Raw genomic sequence first — 21,468 nt, forward strand, 5'->3', positions numbered from 1 at the left:
AAAAAAAAAAAAAAAAAAAAAAAAAAGAAGTGGCTGGGAGAGAGATCTATGGGAATGGTCAACCTGTATATGAGAAGGTGGAAGAGAACAGCAGAGCCAGAATTTTAACATTGCTACTTGCTGTACAAGAGGATGCACCCATAGAGGGTTCAGGTTCCGTTCCCAGTACCCATTATCAGCAGGCTCGCAACAGCCTCTAACTCTAGTTTCAGGGGGAGGTGTTATTGTTGGGGACTGGGGGATATTTCTCATAAGCCAGGCCTAGAGCTTGCCAAATAGACCAAGGCCAGCAAGCCTCAGTTTTTCTTTGTTTGTCTTTGCCTCCTCTGCTCTGGGAGCCTTTTACCTGATTCTTAGACTCAGATCTTCATGTTGCAACATAAGCACTTTACTTACTGAGATGTTTCACCATCCCTGAGAGAACTCTTGGCTGCTAGCCTGTGCTGCTCTGTGGTTGAATCTGGCTATGTCTTGACCTATTCCCTTCCAGATGTTCTGCAGGTCTAGGTAAATAGTGAAATAGGAACTGTGATCAAAGAAGACAGGACCCTAGGTGCTACAACTCTGTTAGAGGTCATTCTCAGAGCCTGTGTGGGTGGAGACATGTTCATGTGGCTCAGGTAGGAAATCTGAAGTCTGGAAAAGGCAGGGCAGCCTGTGTTGAAGAGGAGAGGCTATAGATGGCTCTGACATCAGCCTGCTTGCTGCTCTTGTTTGACTCCCCCAGACCTCTGGGGGTTATCACTGGATAGGACTTGGAGTCGGGTTTTAGAGACGTCCCGAGACATACTGCAACTGCAGGTGCATTTCGATAATCTCAGGAATGACTAAGGATGCAGTTAAGACTGAGGGGTAGAGGGGAGAGCAGTTATCATTGTTTTCCTTTGTTCCATTGGGCTGATATGCTAGGCAGTGATGCTCCAGCTCAGAGCCAGAGCAGTGAAGGAGGGGAAGGACTTTTGGTGGTGTGCTTTTCACTTCTCTGTCTTCTGTACAGCCCTTAGGGCTCACACACAAAATAGCTGCCTTCACAGAGGTTGCACGACTGAGCCAAGATTTTACAAGATATTAGTAGGATCAGATGGAGCACCACCCAAGTGACCCCACACACTCAGTGGACAGATAGACCCTCACTCATCAACCAAGGCTGGTCAACTACTTAAGAAGAGACAGCAAACCATGGGCAGGTTGTCCCTTTTCCCATAAGCATTAGTGTTTGCCAAGCATTTATTTGGTAACTCACGTAACACCACTGTTTTAGGTAAATGTGTGTTCATGTCATTGGTTGCTTACTTAGTATTTTTAAATTTTGTGTATGTGTGTCTGCCTATGTGTGGCTGTGTTTGGAGGCTGGGGCATTGGATTTTCCCTAGAGCTAGAGTTACCTGTTGAGAGCGTGCTGACATGGGTCCTGGGAACAGAACCTGGATCCTCTACAGGTGCACACACTCTTAATGTGGAGCCATCTTAATGTGGAGTCCTGGTTGTCTTATGGCTATCTACCTGTGATAGAGATCAAGACATTTTACTGAGTCCTATCTCCTGCATCTGTATTCCCCCTTTCCATAACTCTTCCCATGAACCCCTCTCTGGGTTTCCAGTTTTAGTTGTAGAGCATCTAGTAGGGAATGCGCAGCCTGAATGTAGAGGCTCTGCTATTGTGACTTCTGCCCCTGTATGTGTTTTCTGTTTGTTTTCTTTTGTTTTTGTTTTTGTCTTCTAAGTAGGCAGGATTTTTTAATAGCTTGCTATTACTGAGGCTTTTAAGAACATTGTACATCGTTTTCACAGAAGCTGCTTCTTAGTATTTTAAATCAGTATTTAACCAAGACAACACACAGCTGGTATAAATGGGTCTTGCCAGTTGAGCAGAAGCCCAGGTGGGCTGAGGACTTAGGCTTAGGTATTGGTGGGATTCATCTTCTCAAAGGAGTCAAAGAGCTCTGTTAGGGTATCTATGAGATTCTACTACTGGGTCAAATTACAATGTATAATCACAGTGTCTGTGTCATAATTTTATTGTCATCTTGTTCCCCAGGTAGCTCCTTATTGTATTGCTAAAAGTATAAAACATATATAACTCTAGGAGTATTTCAGATAGCTGATGTACCAGAGACGTCAGTATCTTAAGTCTAATAATATAGTTGCCAATGCTGGTTCTTTCTTTTGTATTTAGGGTGCTATTTTTAACATTAGCTGTACTTCCATTTTTGTTAAGACAACAGGGATTTATTTTTACTATTTTTTTTGAAGAAAATACACACACACACACACACACACACACACACACACACACACACACTAGTCCCCTGGAGGCAAGAAAAGGGCATCAGGTTCCCTGAAGTCACAGGTAGTTCTGAGAAGTCCTGTGTGGGTACTGGGAACTTAACTTAGGTTCTTCAAGAGCAGCAGGCTCTTCAAATCATTGAGCCATATTTCTATCACTGAATGACTGCAACTCATAGGAAGCTGTCCACCCAGGATGTACCAGCAGAGAGCATTGTTTGTGGCAAGTGATGCTGAAGTCCTCAAGTATTTCGCACTGCACCCAGCACAGTTGCAGAGACCCACAAGCACAGCTGTCCCTGAACAGTTTAGAACAGTCAGTGTGAATCAGGGATTAAGGGGGTATCAGTCACAGCTTTAGACCTGGTGACAAACCAAGTAGAGGACACTATTTTGCCTGTGCTGATAGACCTAAGGCTATGGATTAATGGAGGAAAGGAGATGGTGGCCTGGGCTTCTCCCACTTTAGATAAGCAGTCCTTTAGAGTAGCAGGAAGATGGCCTTCCATTCCTGTGGACTGCCTCATAGGTTCCTTGGGAAGCAGCATTTCCTATGGAGAAGAGGCCCATGCACTGCACACCTGTCATGTCAGGACTTCAGCACACTCACTATGAATGAATGTGGAGTCTGTCAGAGAAGGTACTGTATCTCCAATAAATCAGGAAGGAAACATCGCGTAAATCCCATGTATACCATTTGCAACAACAATCAGTCCTCACCCTAAATGGTCATTTTGAAAATGGAGTGCATTTGTCTTGAAAATATGTCTGTACTAGTGTTGTCTACCAGCTGAGCAGCTTCCTTAGTCTAGTGTGATCCTTTCACTGCTTGCCCTAATATTTTGGGACAGGCCATTGGCACCTGCGGATGCTGTGGTATCAGCTAACATCTGGCTAGGGCCCTGAGCCCACTCTGCCCATGCTCTGTCCTTGCGTACTGCACAGTTGTGTTGCTGGCATTAGGTGTCTAAGGACGACAGGCATCACACTGCGAGGTAATGGCTTCTTTCTGGCTTCCATGGTCAGCTCTGTTTGCTAGGGCTTTTTAGAGAAAGGTGTATCTTTGAAGATAAAAGATTTCCCCAGTCTCTTAATCTTTCCTGGTGGTTTTCAAACATTACAATGTGATGTACAGTCTGTTTCCCATGGTAGAGACATTCATGAAAAATAAAATGTGATTGTCTGCCAAGTGTTTGAAGTTTTTGGTGCTTTATTTATGACTCCTTGTATGTTATATTTATGTTTGAGGAAAGTTGTGTTTAACTCTTGTAAAGCCTTAAGTTTTCCCATCAAATCTCAATTAATGAAAGGGAATTCTTAGTGGCTCTCTCATTTCCTGTGACTTATTTGGTTATAGTTTTATCAAATCTGTGAACTAAGGTTAAGTTTAGAAACACACACCTGTAACTCCAGTATGTGGGAGAAGAGGGAAGGGGTTGGATTGAGAACATGGGGCTTTAGATCACGATGCCATCTCACAACTAAGTGAAATCAGAATTGTCTTTAAAGGATTTCTGTATAATTCTAGTGGATTGAAACTTTGATTATGCCCTAAAACATCTTGATTGTTCCTAATACTTTATCATTTCCTGTTTGCTGCCTGTGTCCTTAAGTTTTAGGATTATTTTTCGAAAAGAAAGTTTCACTGACTTTTTAAAGAAATATCTATTTATCTACTGTGTTTGTGTTGGCCGGGGGTGGGGGTGGGTGGGGGTGGGGTCCAAAGGACAACATTCAGGAGTCATTCATCTCCTCCCATGCCTGTGGGCTCCTGGGACTGACTCAGGAATTCAGGCTTGGAGGCAAGTGCCTTTTCCCTTAGAGCTAGCTCCTGGCCTAGTGCTGTGCTAGTTTTTACAAATCTGTCTGGCAGTCTGTAGCTGATGATTTAGCTCATACCAGCATGGCAATCATGGAATTTCTCTCATCTGATATTATATGACTTTTGTTATTGTGGTTTCTTGAGTGGTTGTGAGCCTTAGGTAGCCCTTTGTTGCTTTACAGTTACTTGGTGCTTTTGGGCTCTTTAAGTGGTTATTCTGGAAGTTTATTATTAATATTGAACATAAAACTTATGTTAAATAGTCGCTGCCTTCCTTCCCACAGTTTAAGAAGCGAGAATGCCTCTGCACCCCCACTCCATACATTGTTGGACAGGTTTTAAATCTCACCTTCATCAACTGTAGAATTACCTTTCTCATCAGAGTCCTTCATGTCTAGATGTCCTCCATATCTAGATGTCATCTCAGTTGTTGCCATTGGTTTTTCTTAGATGTAACTTGAGACCTTCCTTCTGGGGTCATGGTGCCTCTTTTTTTGGGTATCTTAGAAGCCTCCTATAGAGGGTCTTCAGAGAGCAATTCTTATGCTTCCGATAACCCGAGGGTTCATTCTCTCTTTCTCTCTCCTTTTTTTTTTTTTTTGGTTTTTCAAGACAGGGTTTCTCTGTGTAGCCCTGGCTGTCCTGGAACTCCTTCTGTAGAGCAGGCTGGCCTCTAACTCAGAAATCCACCTACCTCTGCCTCCTCAAGTGCTGGGATTAAAGGCGTGTGTCACAACTGCCCGGCTTGTGGTTCTCTTTTGGATGGGTAGGGTTGAGATAGTATTTCCCTGTGTAGCCTAGACTTCCTGAGAACTCCCCTGTCTTTGTCTCGTATGTGCTGCGATTGTGGGCACAGGTAAAGCCCATGTTTCTTGAGTGTTAACTGGATACCCTCTGTGCAGCCTGGAATGCACTGCTCTGGACTCTCCGGTTCCTCCAGAGAAACCAGCTTCAGGTTACTCACAGATCTGCCATGCTCAGATTTTGTCTTTTCTTGGAGGTTCTACGCTCTTCTATAGCTAGCCCAGGAATGGATTTGCTTTTAGTTATGCTGATTGGAAATTTTCCTATTCTCCAACCCTCAGAGTTTGTATCTCTCTCTCTTAAGTTCTGTAAAGCTTTCAGGCCTCGGTATCATGTGATTTTCCCTGGTACCCCACTTAATTGTGTGGCAGCTGTCACAGCACCCTGTTCTTCAGTGCCACCTCCTCAGTTTCCTTTGCTGTGTCCAATGCTTTCTTGACATTGTTATTCCAATCAGTTTGAATCGCAGGGATTTTTTGAACTGCTGTTAAATTGCCAAGTGAGGCTTTTAAAATAACCATCATTTTTATTTCTAGATACTTCATTTAATTCTAACAAACAAACAAAAATCCCAAAAGGCTTCTTTGAAAATTTGGCAGTATTTTTATTCCCTCACATTTGTATTCCATCACTCACTTGAGATTGTGGTGTCTGAGGTCACTGGGGCTGCAGTTCTGTTCTGTCCTTTCTTTGGCCAGCTCTCACTCAAGCTCAGTTTTGTTTGTGAGTTTGATCACGTTTCACATAAGCTCCCAAGAGGCTGCTCTACCTCCACAGGCTTGAGGATGACTTGTGGGTGTGTTTCTCCAGCCACAGTGGGTTCTGGCTTCTCTGGAAAATGCCCGGGGGCTGCCTATAGCCTGGGGTATTTCTGTCTCCCAGCCTCCCCCCTTTCTTCCCTCTCACCCTCTTTTATACGAAGCAGAGTTATTACTTCAACATAAGCAGCAAAGGCAACAGGAGCTCATGATCTGTTGTTCACACGTCTCCCCAGATTCAGGGAAGCTGCCAGGGCCTGGGGCTGCAGTTCACTGGAAGACACTTCAGAAGGTACTGGCTTCAATTCTCTGCAGAGGGAGAGGGAGAAGGGATGGGAGGGAGAGGAGGAGGAGGAGGACGATGAGGACGAAGAGAGGAGGGAGTGGGGAAGAGGGGTTTGAGAGGTTGAGAGAGAATCATGAGTATGGAGCCTGGTTGTGTGTGCCTCTTGTACTATAGCTGAAGGTAGTACAGTGCCCATCCAGGGATGTATTACTCCGGTCAGGATTCTAACTGGGGAGACTTTATAGGATTTCTTATTTCCAAGGCCGAGAGGAGTAATTCAGGCTCCAAGCTCTGTCATCAGCAGTTCCTCCAAACCTAAGACACTACATTTCCAGCACATTTTTTTTTAAATTAAAATTAGTTAAAAGGTCAATAGATTGTGTCAAGCACCAGATATGAAGAAGCAGTACAGGACTACAGGCGAGCACATTTCAGGGAGAACCAGGTGAGCAGAGGAGGCAGGAGTTCAGTCTTGAGCTTTCTCATTTGTGGTTTGGGAGTCTTACTGGTTTTTTTTCTCTGATCCATCATTATTATTTTATTGAGATGACGAAAACATCTAAGATGGTGGACTTGTAAACTTAGGGCTGGGGAGACATCTAGTCGCTAAGTGCTCTTGCAGAGGACCAGCCACCCATGCTGGGTAGCTAGGTCACAACTGCCTATTACTTCAGGAGCATCTGGCCCATCTGGTCTCTGTGGATGCCTACACTCACATACAGCTCCTCCCCTATACACATAATTAAAAGGAAGAAAATTTAAACTTTTAACTCAGATTTTTGGGAAGCTCCTGCTTTAATTTACTTGACTATATTTTATATGCCTTTAGTTTTTATCTCAGCTGTTGCTTAGGATTTGGTTTTTAGGTCTGGTATCCTGACCATGTCCCAGAGTTTTAGATGCTCTGTTCATGCCTCCTCATATGACTGCTTTACTCATTACTCTAACATCCAATAGTTTTGTAAAATTCAAATTTAACTGGGCATTCTTGCTTGTTTTTCCTATCCTGAGTTTAGTATTTCCTTGTCCATGTTCTCCACCTGATGGTGTTCTTTATTGATGCCACTTCTTCACTGTGCCTTTTCTCCCATTGAGTTCTTGACTCCCATATCAGTTGCTGTTGATAAAATACCCTCCCCAAAGGAAATCCCCTGCACCACAGTGGAGAAAACAAATGGCTGCAGTAGCAGTAACCTCCAAACAAAAGCTTCTTCCAGTTGGAGGTACAGCTCTTGGTGGTGGGGAAGGCTAGGTGGCTGGAGTGTGAGATGCCTGGTCTCCCTGCATCTGCAGTCAGAAAGCAGAGTGATGAGTGCTCAGCTCATGTGGTGGTTTGAATGAGAGTGGCCCCCATATGCTCATATGTTAGGATACTTGGTTCTCAGTTGGTGGAATGGTTTGAGAAGGATTAGGAATTGTGGCCTTGTTAGAGAAGATGTGCCACTGAGAGCAGGCTTTGAGGCTTCAAAATGTGTCATTCCCAGTGTCTCTCAGCTTTTTACTTGCAGATTTAAGATGGAAGTGACCAGGTACTCCTGTCTCCCACCTTTGTTCTTTCACCATGGACTCTAACCCTCAACTATAAATCCCAGATAAACTCTTTTATAAATTCTCTTGGTCATCATGTTTTAGAAAAGGAACTAACACATCTCATCATCTCCTTTTTATTCAGTCTAGGATCTCAGTCTATGGAATGGCACTGCCAGTCTGTCTCAACTAACTCAGTCCAGAAACTCCTTTACAGACAAGCCCCAAGGCTTATCTTTTAGGTCCTTGTAAATCTTGTCTGGTTGACAGTCAGTGTTCACCACCTCTCCTGTTTGCTTCTGTCACTGTGATAAACACATGACCAAAAGCAACTTGGGGAAGAATGGGCTTATTTCATCTCATAGGTTACAGTCTGTCACTGAGGGAAGCCAGGGCAGAAGCTCAAGGAAGGCAGAGGCGTCTAGAGGCAGAGGCTGAAGCAGAGACCATGCTGCTAACTGTTTTTTCTTCCATGGCTTGCTTACTTAGCTTACTTTCTTATACCACCCAGAGGTACCTGCCTAGTGGTGACACCGGCCACAGTGGGCTGTCCCTTCCGAATCAGTCTAATCAAGACAGTGTCCCACAGACTTACCCACAGGCCCTAAATTTTGATTGCTTCTCTCCTCAGGCCCCCAGAGTAGCTCAGCCTATTCTCCTTCTTTAGATGGTGCTCAGCCTCAGACATGAGTCAAGACAAAATTCCTCTCCACTGCTGACCACTGCTGACTTACAGCAGAAGTTACCAGTTTGCTGTAACCCTCAGTGCCATCTTAGGCTTGCAAGAGCTGTTGGGCACATCCTGTGGTAGACGACCAGCCTCTTCCCCAGGGCTGCCTAATTACCTCTGCCTTTTCTTGCCAGGAAGTGGCAGCTGGGGCCCTAGACTGCTTGTTCTTCTTCATTCACTCTGCCACTCATATCCTAGACTCTGAGTTCCCGCTGTAGAATTCTGAAAACAAATTCAAAGAAATAAGTATTTCTTTGTAATGTGCTGGTGGGGTGTGCACACATGCCATCATGTTATGCTGCTATTCTATGCCTGCCATAGAATGTGTGCAGAGGGCAGAGGACAACGTGTAGGAGTCAGTTGTCTTCTACCATGTAGGTTTCAGGGATTGAACTCAGGTTGCCAAGTTTGGTAGCAACCACTTTTACCCAAATCAGATGTTTAAAAGACCCATATAAGTTACCCTTCCTCAGAATAGAAGAACATGGTATCTGTGTAGGGGATCAACATGCTCTTAATGGTTCCAGTAGCAGCCGAGCGTTGTCTTTCCTAGCTCAGGCTTTAATCTAGAAGCCTTGGTTGGCACACAGAGGTCTCAGCCTCAACGGTCTCTGTGTGTCTTCAGCTTAATTTCCTGTTGTGTGTGTGTCCTGGGGTCTCAGGAGGGACCAGTACTGATAGGGAAACTGTATTCACACTTGGCTTTTCTCGTTAGCTTTAGTCTTTGCTCTTGGTGGCGGTCTCCGTGTTTTTTGAAAGTAAGCTATGTATTTAATACATTGTCTAGTAACTTTATGGACAGTACAGCAGTAACTTTATGTCAAATTATTGACAGTGTTGCTAATATCAGACATCCTAGACTCTATTGCCAGTTGATAACTAAAATAAACTGTTGAGCACAGTAAGATAAAATTAATTTCTGAGCTTCTGGGCTAATATCCACTGATCAGAGAGTGCATACCATGTGTGTTCTTTTGTGATTAGGTTACCTCACTCAGGATGATATTCTCCAGATCCATCCATTTCCCTAAGAATTTCATAAAATTCATTGTTCTTAATAGCTGAGTAGTACTCCATTGTGTAGATGTACCACATTTTCTGTATCCATCTCTCTGTTGAGGAACATTGGGGTTGTTGCCAGTTTCTGGCTATTATAAATAAGGCTGCTATGAACATAGTGGAGCATGTTTCCTTATTACATGTTGGAGCATCTTCTGGGTATATGCCCAGGAGTGATATAGCTGGATCCTCTGGTAGTACTATGTCTAATTTCCAGAGGAACTGCCAAACTGATTTCCAGAGTGGTTGTGCCAGCTTGCAATCCCACCAGCAATGAAGGAGTGTTCCTCTGTCTCCACAACCTCGACAGCATCTGCTCTCACCTGAGTTTTTGATCTTAGCCATTCTGACTGGTGTGAGGTGGAATCTTAGGGTTGTGTTGATTTGCATTTCCCTGATGACTAAGGATGTTGAACATTTTTTTAGGTGTTTCTTAGCCATTCTGTGTTCCTCAGTTGAGAATTCTTTGTTTAGGTCTATACCCCATCCACAAACCACAAGAAGAAGGAAGACCAAAGTGTGGATACTTCTTTCCTTCTTAGAAGGGGGAACAACATACCCATCGAAGGAGTTGCAGAGACAAACTATGGAGCAGAGACCGAAGGAAGGACAATCCAGCGACTGCTCCATTTGGCAATCCTTCCCATAATCAATCATCAAACCCAGACACTATTGTGGATGCCAGCAAGTTCTGGCTGACAGGAGCCTGATATAGCTGTCTCCTGAGAGGCTCTGACAGTACCCGACTAATACAGAAGTAGAGGCTCACAGCCATCCTTTAGACTGAGCACAGGGTCCCCAATGAAGGAGCTAGAGAAAGGACCCAAGAAGCTGAAGGGTTTGCAGCCCCTTCAGACGAACAACAATATGAACTAACTAGTACCCTCAGAGCTCCCAGGGACTAAACCACCAACCAAAGAGCACACATGATGGGACTCATAGTTCCTGCTGCATATGTAGCAGAGGATGGCCTAGTTGGTCATCAATGAGAGGAGAAGCTCTTGGTCCTGTGAAGGTTCTATGCCCCAGTGTAGAGGAATGCCAGGGCCAGGATTTGGGAGAGGGTGGGTTGTGAGCAGGAGGAGGGAGGAGGGAACAGGATTTTGTTTTTTGTTTTTTTGTTTTTTGTTTTTTGTTTTTTTTTCTGGAGGGGAATCCAGGATAGGAGATATCATTTGAAATGTAAATAAAGAAAATATCTAATAAAAAATAAAATCACAAATAAAAAATAAAATAAAATGACAAGCCTTCCTATTGATAAACAAAAAAAGAAAAGATAAAATTAATTTCAATCCTTTGCATGCATCACTAGCCTTTAGCTATAGATGCCAAGCTGCTTAGTGGTCCTTTTCACCTGGACATGTCTTGACCTCCTAGATACAACCCAGTTGAACCATGCTCTGAATGATTTATGTCTGTGAAGGCCCACCTTCTGCTTCAGGTAGCCAGCTTGATCACTGGCAGCTAGAAACCATACTGACTATTTCAGAAAGAAGGGCCTCATCCAGGATGTTGTGATTCCTTCATCCTGGCGGATTCTGGGGCAACACAGATCTTAGTCACTGAGAGTCACCATGGAGCATAGGCAGCGCACTTCAGGCCTTAGGTATAGCTGGCAGCATCAGAGCAGGGCTTCCTGGGGCCTGTTGTGTAGTCACAAATGCTCCTCAAGGGGCAGGGCCTGCACCGTCCATATCTTGGTCAAATAGCCTGCCTATCAGTGGGTGGGGCCACTGTTTTTGACTGTCCCCTTGTCCGGAGAGTGTGGGCGACCAGGTTGTCTCTCTGGCCTTTGTCTCCTAGGATTTGTCTTCAGTTTCTTTCAGCAACCCTCCTCTGTTGTGGCCGCTAGAGCCATGTTTGAGGCAGATCTCAGAAAGCTGAGGGAGGGTTCCTTCTTAGTCTCAGGCTTCTGGCGTCACAGGGCATTGTGTAGGAGAGTTCCCATTGAGCACACTCCTTCACCTTCTTGAAGTGATAGTGTTTACAGAGCGTGAGAATTCCACTGGGGCAAAGATAGCTGTATTTGCTTGTGCTATGGCCAGCAGGGTTGCCCACACTCAGCGTGTGACAGAGTGCCCCTCTCCCCCCTGTGCTGTGGAGTTTCTTCTCTTTCGGTAGGACCAGGGCTAGATCTGCCAATAGCCTCGCATGTACTAGAGTTCAGAGACAGGAGACAGGAGAGGAGGTGTGTGTAAATGGCACTCACTACTTGACTTTCAGACCTCAGCATCTAGCTGTGTTTATCCCATTGAGGGTGTCCAGGTTTGCTCCCTGCCTCTGTGGATGCCCGTGTGGTGCTGCATGCTAAGATTCAAGCATAACTACCAGCTTTGAAGGCCACCGGGTGGAGCTCTACTGTCAGCAAGTCAAGTGGTACCTTCCAGACCCAAAAAGGCCACAAGTAGTTAGCTATTTAGTGGCAAAAGTGCCCCCATGCTGCTCCAGGCTACTGGTCCTAGAAGCGTCACTGTAATAGTGCTGGGGACTTCATGGGGCCTACCTACCACCCTCGCGTATTTGTTTTCCTTGAGCATTTAATGAAACCCTCCTCTCCCAGTGGCTACCGTTAACCAGGAAATATGAGATCTTTGACACCCTACTGGTCTGTGCATTCTGGTTTGGGTGTAAAGCAGATGGCAAGTTAAACAGTAAAGTTCAGTGAAGAATTACTAGAGAGGAACATAGCTGACCTCGAGCAGAAGGAGACTTTTGGTCCAATGCCAGGATACCCAAGGAAAAGAAACCTTGAAACAGCTCTGAGCCTGTGGAGTAGTATCGCCCAGGTCCAGGAGGGCAAAGAACCTGGAGCCAGAACAATCCAGAGCTTGTCCGCCTCTCATGGGCAAGCCATTGACTGCTTTCTAAAAGTCCATGGGGTGTAGAAGCTTGGGAGCCCCCTGGCAGCCTTCAGTGGGAATGGCAACTCTGGCATGGATACAAGGCCTTCTTGGGCTGGTATGGGCAAGAAGCTATCTATACTGTCTCTGTGGAGAGAAGCTTGGGGAATAGCTGACTAGACCGAAGCAGAGGGTACATAGAGGCCTAGAATGGAGACCCACTTAAAGACCCGCATTGTGCTAGCCTTTCTCCGTGCAGTCTTTGTTCAGTGTCTCTCCTAAGAGCAGTAAGCCCTCCGTGCAATGAGCACAGAACAGAAGGTGCCCGTGAGGTTAGTGCCTGAAGCTGGAAGTTGGTAACAGGATGTGGATACAGCATCTGGAAAGGGCCAAAGAGTTGGTACTTGAGGCTCTGAAGGCCACATGGTCCCACATTCTTCCTCCTGCCTTTTATGCCAATCTTAGCTTAGGGAGACACACAAAATAGGCCAGGCTTGACTAGTACTCACTCCTTCAGCCCCTGACCAGCTTTTGTGGAGAACCCAAGGACTGATACAGCTCTGTAGCAGGACAGTGTGTGTGTATACCTGACCCTGCTAGGTAATAGGTGGCTCCGAGGACCCTTTCAAACTGCTCTGGTGAAAATTAAGGGCTGCATCAATCTCAATATTAAATCTGGCCTTGGCTGTTTTGTGTAGCCATGGCACACCTGGACTGCACCCCCTGCTGGAGAACCTGGCTATTTGTGTCTTTCTCTACAAGCTTTATGCTCAGGCCAACAGATTCAACATTGGGGCTGGCAAAGAAGGCAGTAGCTAACTCATGATTTATGGGGGCCTTGTCCTGTGCCATCCATGATGTAGTGTTTGGTGCCTTTGATTGGCTATTTTCTAAGCTAAACTTCTTGGGACTTTCCTGTCCCCCTTAATATGACTGGCTCTCCTGCATACCAAAGGTGGGATGCTGCCAGGGAGAAAGGATTGACCTTGCAAGTGCCTGGGCCATCTTTTCTGATACGCACTCAGGAATCAGAGAAGTAAGTGCAGGTTGGACTAAGCCTCTGTGAGCTGGATTTGAGACAGAACTCTGCAGTCCCACTTGAACACAGACCTTTGTGCCGAGTCTGTAGGAATTGGCAGAGTCTGTGGTCCTAGAGGCAGTGCTTACAGGTCTAGCTACCTCCTTTCTTTGAGAGAGCTGAGGTCCTGAGACTGAGGACTTGGCCTGTGACTTGTCTCAGGTGAAGAATGGAGCAAAAGGCCATGACTGTTCCCTGATCTCTTAGGACAGTGCTCTGCTGGGACCTGCAGTGAATCGTGTGGTGCTCAAGTGCAGCAGAGCTGCTGGGTAAAACTCTTGTATTGCTGACACCACCCTTTCTCTGTCACACCCACTTCTCAGCCAGTCTTTCCACTGTGAGCAGGAACTTGTGCACCTGTCACCTGCACAGAAACTTGAGAGATGTCTGTGCCCTATTACATCTGCCTGGAGAAGGACAACAAGTGCCAAACAAGGGAACAGACCCGATGCTATGCTGGGATACCTACAACCCTGTCCCCTCACCACCGTCAGTCTGTGCTTCCCTCATACTTATTGTGCATTCTACATGCGACCACATCTCTGAAGCACTGTGGAGGCCACTGGAGAAGGTATTTTTAGTCTTAGGTGCCAAAGCACTCATTGTACACCAGGAGCTCAGCCTGTGTCAGGTGATTGCCTCGGCTGGATTTCGTCTCACTCACCTGCCTGGTCTGCACCAGATGCTGAGGTGGCTGTAGTCTCTAAAAATAGCCCTTCAAGTCTGAATACGCTCATTATGCAGCAGCGTGGAAGCCTCCTCCTCCTCCTCCTCCAGCTGGGGATCACACCAGTCCCCCAGCCAGGGCATTGTTAGCCCTTTAGCAAGCGGGCTGCAGCTGCTATTCAGCCCACAAAGGCTCTAATCTCCTTTGAATTCCACTAAGCCTTTTGACTCTAATCCCTTACAGCACACAGCACACTCCATGGATACAGTTGGCGCCTCAAGTATGCCTCTTCCATTCATTTTGCCCTGATTATCTTTTTATCTCATTAAGTGCTTTTAGCTCTTGTGTTTTATATAAAAAATAGAAGCATCAAATTGGCCTTAAAGACATAACTTAGTATTTTCTCTTTTAAAGCGGTGGACTCTTCTGAGGCAAGAGTCTCTATTTTATTCCTGATGCCGATGATATCATGAACCTTGTGAACTTGGAAGAGTCAGTTACCTTCATCTAGCCTCAGTTTCCTCATTACTAAAATAGAGAGGTCAGGTTATTGAGTGACAGTTGAATTCTTTTCTAGCTTAGCTGTCCTGTGGCCCTCAGGCTCTGTGTCAACATGAATAGGGTTGCTGTGTGCAACAATGCTATGATTTGCTTGTATACAGAGGCTGTGCCTGGTTCCCTGGCTTAGCTGTATATAGGGCCAAAGCCTAGTGCCCTGGCTTGTTTGTATGCAGATCCTGTTTCCTTGTGGTGGCCTGCTTCTGTCCAGAGGCTGTGCCTGGTGTGCTGTCTTGTTTGCACACAGACCTTATCTCTCATGCCATGCCAAGGCTTTGTTTTGTTTTATACAGGGTTTGTGCCCAGTGCCCCCTGTAAGCTCCTAGTCATGGTAATATTAATCTTGCCCAGGTGGTTACATCATAGGACCTTACTTCAGGCTCATGTTACAAGAGAGATAAAAGCCCAATCAACGCCTCCCTGGTTATTAGAGCCCATTGCCTCTGAAGGTGGGCTTTGCTCCTTGAAAGTACCTCTATTTCTTTGATATCCACTGGATGTGCACTGACTGCTCCGCTGAGATGCGTGCAGCTATGGAAATCTTGAGTTTCAGAACCGATTTGTGTGTCTCTGTGGCATACCTCCTGTATTTCCTGCCTAGCTCTGTGTACCTTAAATTTCATCTGCTTCTGAAGACGCAGTTCCCTGTGGTGCCTGTTGTTCCCTAGGTCTGACAGACACCACAGTTCTTGTTAGGCTGCCTTTCTCTTTGGGACCTTGGTGCTGGCAGTTGTTGCTGGAGTGAGACACCTGCAGCTTTCTTGTCTCCCTGGTGTCTTTGTGTGTTAACATCTTTCCGTGAGTAATTTTGGACATTCTTGAACCCATTAAAATTTCAGTATAAGTTTTGGAACAGAAGTTGTAATTTTTCAAAATAAATTTACATGTACTTGACAGTCCTTTTTGCTTTTTACTTACTAATTTTTGGAGAAATGTATTGCTTCACAACATTTTTCCTTTAATTTTGAGATTATAATATAATCACAGCATTTCTTCCTTCCCTTTACTCCCTCCAGTGGTTATTCCATACACCCCCTCCTCGCTCTCTTTCAAATATGTCCTTTTTTATTCTTATTGTTGCATGAATATTCATACATACTAAATACTCCCTGCTCAGTCTGTACAGCATTGCTCCTGTGTATGTTTTCAGGGCCGACAGTTTGGTGCTAGGACTGATAAATGCTGATTTGCAACATTTTGGTCTGCTGTGTCCACTGCACAAACAAGCTGGTCAGACCCTGGGATGGGGACACTAGTGTTGTCCTCCAGCCCTAGGCATCTTACAGCAGTGTCTCTGTTAACTGGCTTGCTGTTCGAGTTCATCTAGAGGAAAGGTCTCTGTACCTTTCCACTTTAGCACCCCCATTTGCCTGTGAAATATATATGCTACCTTAGGTATATAAAGTAGTTATGCATATCAAAGATTTCACATTCATAAAGAAATTGCTTTTAAAACAATTCTTTACTGAATGTACAATTTAACTATATTAAAGATGAAAAAACCCCACATATGAGGTAGGTGTGCTTATTTATTTATTTTCACACAGAGAATTGAGTACTGGTTGAATACTTGATACTGGAGGACATAGGGCGTCTTTGACATTTTCAAAGTTGATCAGTATTTTGGTTTCATGATCATCATGATCAATGTTGAGAAGACAGCTTTGAAAAAAATACATAGTGCAAAACAGCAGAAGCACATTCAGGATTTTTCTAAAATTGTTGTAAACCCTATCCTAGTCCCCAGCCAAAATACATTGAATGATTTTTTTTTTCTTCCTTTTTAAAAAAAAATATTTGTGTGTTTGTGTGTGCGCGCGCGCGCACGCGTGTGCAGGGGTATGGGGTAGGCTGAGTGCCTGCCTGTGTGTCCAGTGTCTGTGTTTATCTATGTATGCCATGTGTGTAGCTTTCAAGGCCAGGAGAGGGTGTCAGATCCTCTAGAGCTGGAGTGGTTGTGAGCTGCCTATTGTGGGTCTCAAACTGAACTCAGGTCCTCTGCAAGAACAGCAAGTGCTCTTAACTGTGAAGCTGTCTTTCCAGCCCCACTTTGAATGATTTTGGTTGAGATTCCATCAGCAGCTCAAGCAGTGGTTTTCAAAGTCAAACAATGAAGATACATGCTGAAGGATGATGGTGAAAAACACTAAAATTCTTTGCTTTTCTATGAACATTTGAGGAAAATGGATGGAAATGAAAAATACATTGAGCAAGGCTACTTGAGCTTAGGAAGGAAACCCTATGTATCTCTCAAGCATATCCTAGTTTGTCATTTTTAAAAATCAAGTTTTATTTATTGTGTGTCTGAGAATGTGAGTGGGTGTACTATGGCATGCCTGTGGAAGTCAGAGGAAACTTTTTCCAGAGTTTGTTTTGTCCTTAGGTTTTGGGTGTCAAACTTGGAACTGTGGGGCTGAGACATCTCTCTATCTCTTGACCTCCTCCCCTCCCTTCCCTTCCTCTCCTTTCCCCCTCCCCTCCCCTCCTCTCCTTCCCCTCTCCCCTTCCCTCCTCTCCTTTATCTCTCTTTCCCTCCCCTTTCCCTGTCCCTTCCACTCTCCTCTCCTTTTTCTCTCCCCTCCCTTCCCCCTCCCGTCCCCTCCCTTCCCTTCCACTCCCCTACCCTCCCTCTCCTTTCCCCCTTCCCTCTCCTCCCCTCCTCTCTTTTCCCCCCTCCCCTCCCCTCTCCTCCCCTCAGTGCTGGGATTAAAGGTGTGAACAACTACACCTGTGGATTTCTGTGAGCTTGTATAGGTAGGCCAGGAAATCAGGGAAGTGCTCATGAGAAATAGAAAAATGAGGCTTGAGGGGAGGAGAGGGCTGGCAGTAGGACTTGTGCTGTGAATGTAGCTGGAGAAAGTGGATGCAGTGGTAGGATATGGAATGTTTCTCAGCCTGGGAAACAGGCAGATCCTAACTAATGAGACCTGGGGTGAGTGTGGCCAACACTGTACTGGGTGTAACAACCCAAACATAGAAGAGCAGGTCTGCATTATCTTGTTTTATCCAGCCATACAGCCAAGGGGATTGTGGTTAACCAGGGGCTGGGGTGGGGCAAAAGGGAATGTTGGTCTAAAGACACAGATTTCACTAAGACAAGAAGAGGGAAAGGTTCATGGTGACCAATAGATCACAGACAATATGTGATCTATTGTTTACCTGAAAGTCAGTAAAGGAGTAGATTTTAGGGCTTGTAAAGTAATGCTTATATTAATTTTTTGATTAATATAATTAATGGTTCCATTTTTTTTGATCTCAGAGCTTATACAATTCAGAACATAATATTGTCTGTCGTAAATACACGCAGTTTCTGATAACTAAAAGTAAAGACGCTGTACTGTCCCTGCCACTTGCTGGGCACAGTGATGTTTGGCTCACAGTTAAAATGATGCTGGGTCCCCATCTACAGAACCTGACCATCTTTGAAAAGGTCACCACCACTGATAGGGGCAGTGACTCCTGAGTCATCCTCATATTCAGTACTTCAGTGGCTTCCTGGCTTAGATTCTGTATGTGTGAATATTTTTGGGGGCATCAGTGCACTGACTGGCTCTGAAACCTAGAGTAGGTATTGCTTACAGTGAGACTTGAGAGTGCTCTTTGATGGTTGATGGGGCCTGGAATGTCCTCTTGTCACCAGGTGAATATCTAGTCCTTGTTTCTGGTGTATCTCATCTTTCTAGTCTACTGACTATCCAGCCAGGCCGTCAGTCATGCCTTGAGTCTGTGCCATCTCTGCTTGCATGGTTTTAAGGACAGAGCAGTGCTTAAGGTCTTGTCTTGAGCAGTTTCTTGTCTGTCTGGTCGGCAGTTCCTAAGAATGGATGTTGATGCCTGTTGTGTAGTTTTAGTTTTTATCTCTAAGCTGAGCCCTCCTTGTTGATTCACCAGCTCTGCCTTTTCCTCTTCCCCCACTAAATGTGTAGGTTCCTAAGACCCTGCATGTGGGTGGCCTGGGCTCTACTACATACTTTTGCATGTTTCCTGGTCCAGCCTGGCTCTGAGTGTACATTCCTGGCCTGCCTTGCTTCAGAGCTGGTGCATAGGACCGAGCTGGTCTCATGAATGGCATGGGACTCGTGTTGGCTCATGACCCGGGAACCACCTTTTGGCTCTGAAGTATGGTCAGATCTGTGCTCCAGAGGATGTGAGCCTCTGCTGGAGACAGGGCCTTGCTTCAGGATCTGAAGGCAGTGCTGGGCTGTTTCTGTGCTTGCTATGAGGTTCATGCTACTTGTTTCTTCCACTGACATGCTCCATACTGCAGGGCCTCCAGATGGAATGTGACAGGTCATCGCCTCCCTTTCTGACCTCTCTACAAGGCTTTTCTGGTCCTCAGCTGGTGGGCTCTTGCACCTGTGCTGGGCTGGCTGAAGAGTAAGGCTGCCCAGCTCTGTCTCCTTTTCCATGGAGCAGAGAGAGCTCTTGCTTTTCTCTGGATGTCTTGGCCTTCTGAACCTTGACAGAAGTGCCAGGTCCCTGACTCTGGGCGGCTGCATCTCCTGTCTTTGAGGCCTTCTGCATTCTCTTCCTGCCTGGCCAGCATGATGTCAACAAACACTGGTCAGTGTGATGTCTTGTGAGGCTGTCCATAGGCCTCAGACTATATTCCAGAGGCTGTAGGGGAGCAGACTCAGCTCTGTGGAAGACTGTACCCAGTTTTCAGCCTTCCTTTTGTTTTCCTGGGAGGGAGTAGGCTGAAGTCTCTACTACCTGCTGGCAGTGCGAGGGGAGCCAGCAGTTTCAGAAGCTCTGTAACTGCACAAGTTACAGTCATGGACATCTCTCAAACAGCCTTTCCTATGGATCTCGTTTCATATGTATGGACTGTGGAGACGACACAGAGTGGCCCACTCCTGTGCCTTCTGTCAGTAAAATCCAGGACTTTACTTGACATTTGGTCCCCAAATATCTCCATAGGGACACTTTGGAACTTCACGTGGTAACATGAGCACACATCTTTCTGAGCAGGCCTTCCATATCTAGCTGTTTGTTACTTTTTGCCCAGTGACTGACCATTCAAGTGAATGGCAGCAGGTGATCCTGGGTGCGGGCTGGAGTGATTGTTGTGGTGTATACTGTTCCCGGACTGAAGGCTCGTCACCCCTGGGTGCTGTCTCTGTAGTCAGTGGTGTCCAGGTTTAGCCCAGGTATAGTAAGCTGAGCCCAGGTCAAGGCTGCCTTCTCTCAGCTTTCTACTCACCCACTCTTGCCCTTTTTAATGTATCTGTGTGTACACATATGTGCATTGCATGTTAGGCAGGGAACACTGCTGTTGGATGCCTGTCTGCGTACCCTTGGGAGAACCCCTGGAAGAGCCACCTCTTTTTCATGTCCTTTCCTGCCTTTTGGCTGCAGCAGTCTACACATGGCCACTAGAGGAAGGGCCAGGCTTAACTGCCAGATGGTTGGAAATGGCCATGAAGCTTGAGCAGGCTCTCCAGGATGGAGATTGTTGGGTCAGCTGATGTTGTGGAAGTGTGTGTGCTGTTCTCTCACTCATCAGCCTGTGAGAGACCTGGTTCTTCAGCTCTTCACATACTCTAAGTTGTCTTTTCTGTATTAGGCATTTGCTGTCCTGCTGTGTATGGTATGTCTTCAATCTTATTTTGCAGTTCTCTGATTACTGAAGGTGTGGAGCATCGTTCCTGGAACATGCTGACCATTTATAAATCTTCATTGCTGAAGTGTCTCATTCAGTCTGACACCCATTTTTAAAAATGTGCTGTCTGTTTTATTATGGAGTTGAAAGGTTCGTTACAATTTCAGGACACAGCCCTTAGTGAGTTCTGTGTAGTACAATATTTCTCCCTTTTTTGCTTTTCCTCCTTTGTTTTGCTGCTGCTTCTTCTTTTTTTTTTTTTTTTTTTTTTTTTAAGACAGGGTTTCTCTGTGTAGCCCTGGCTGTCCTGGAACTCACTCTGTAGACCAGGCTGGCCTCAAACTCTGAAATCCACCTGCCTCCGCCTCCCAAGTGCTGGGATTAAAGGCGTGCGCCACCACTGCCGGCGTAAGTAGATATTCTTAATTTGAATGTTCCTTGTTGCCCATCATTTCCCTAGTGGCCACTGGGCCTCTGCTGTGAAGAGCTCTGCCAGCCTCAGGTCAGGAGGGTATTAAATGTGGGCTTCCTGGCTCCTCTTATACCTTCACCTTCAGTTGTCCTCTGCACTTGGTGTTTGGGACTGTTAGGGAAGCAAGAAGGGCGCCTTCTTCATGTGGATATGAAACTGACTTACCATTTGCTGAAAGGCCTCTCTGTGCGCTCTCATGCAGAGGGATTTGGCTGATCACCAAAGGGCTGTCTTGACAGAAGTCCTTTCTGCACTCTTGTCCTCCTTTGGACTGCTTGCTCACCTGCACCCACAGCACACTGACGTCTGCCTTGTAAATCACCCCATTTTGTTTTTCTTTCTCAAGATTGTTGGGCATCTTGGTGTGCACATTTTCATGCAGGTTCTTTGTTTTGTTTTTCTGAGACAAGGTTTCTCTGTGTAGCCCTGGCTGTTTTGGACCTCACACCGTAGATCAGGCTGGACTGGACCTCAGAGATCTGCCTGCCTCTGCCTCCCAAGTGCTGGGATTAAAGGTGTGAGCCACCACTGTCCAACTCTCATTCAAGTTCTTGATTTCTATTCCCCATAAATTTTACACAGTGCTGAGTGAGCTTCAGCCTGTTCTACCATTTGTTTACTTGTTTGATTTTTCTTGTCAGTGTTACTTATTTAAACACATACACACACACACACACACACACACACACACACACACACACACGTTTTTAGTTAAAATATTTGGCACTAAACTTTTTAGTGCTTTTAAAGAGATTTTTATTATTTTTAATTGTGTGTGTGTGTGTGTGTGTGTGTGTGTGTGTGTGACTATGTGCACATGAGTGCAGGTGGCTGTAGAGGCAGAGATACAAGTGGTTGTAAGCTACTTGACATGGGTGCTGAGGACTGAACTCAGCACATTGGAAGAGCACCATGCTCTTTTAACTGTGAGCCATCTCTGTAGCCCACAGTGCTGTTCTTTGGCTTTTTTTTTTTTTTT

General features: G+C 45.6%; 1 protein-coding gene across 3 annotated transcripts in view; it reads left to right on the top strand.

Moving 5' to 3' along the window:
* Window positions 1-21,468, top strand: part of Eipr1 (EARP complex and GARP complex interacting protein 1) — a 128,191-nt gene that overhangs the window by 60,584 nt on the left and 46,139 nt on the right. Inside the window, exon 1 of one of the 3 annotated variants that reach the window (XM_031357253.1) lies at window positions 5,535-5,962. The exons of 1 other annotated variant lie outside the window; for it this stretch is intronic. The gene's annotated coding sequence lies outside the window, so the exon portion shown is untranslated. Of the gene's footprint in view, window positions 1-5,534; window positions 5,963-14,711; window positions 15,214-21,468 lie in introns of those variants that run through there. One more of the 3 variants, XM_031357254.1, reaches the window with a different exon arrangement.

Source organism: Mastomys coucha, unplaced genomic scaffold (assembly GCF_008632895.1).
Source record: "Mastomys coucha isolate ucsf_1 unplaced genomic scaffold, UCSF_Mcou_1 pScaffold6, whole genome shotgun sequence".
Classification (NCBI taxonomy): domain Eukaryota; kingdom Metazoa; phylum Chordata; class Mammalia; order Rodentia; family Muridae; genus Mastomys; species Mastomys coucha.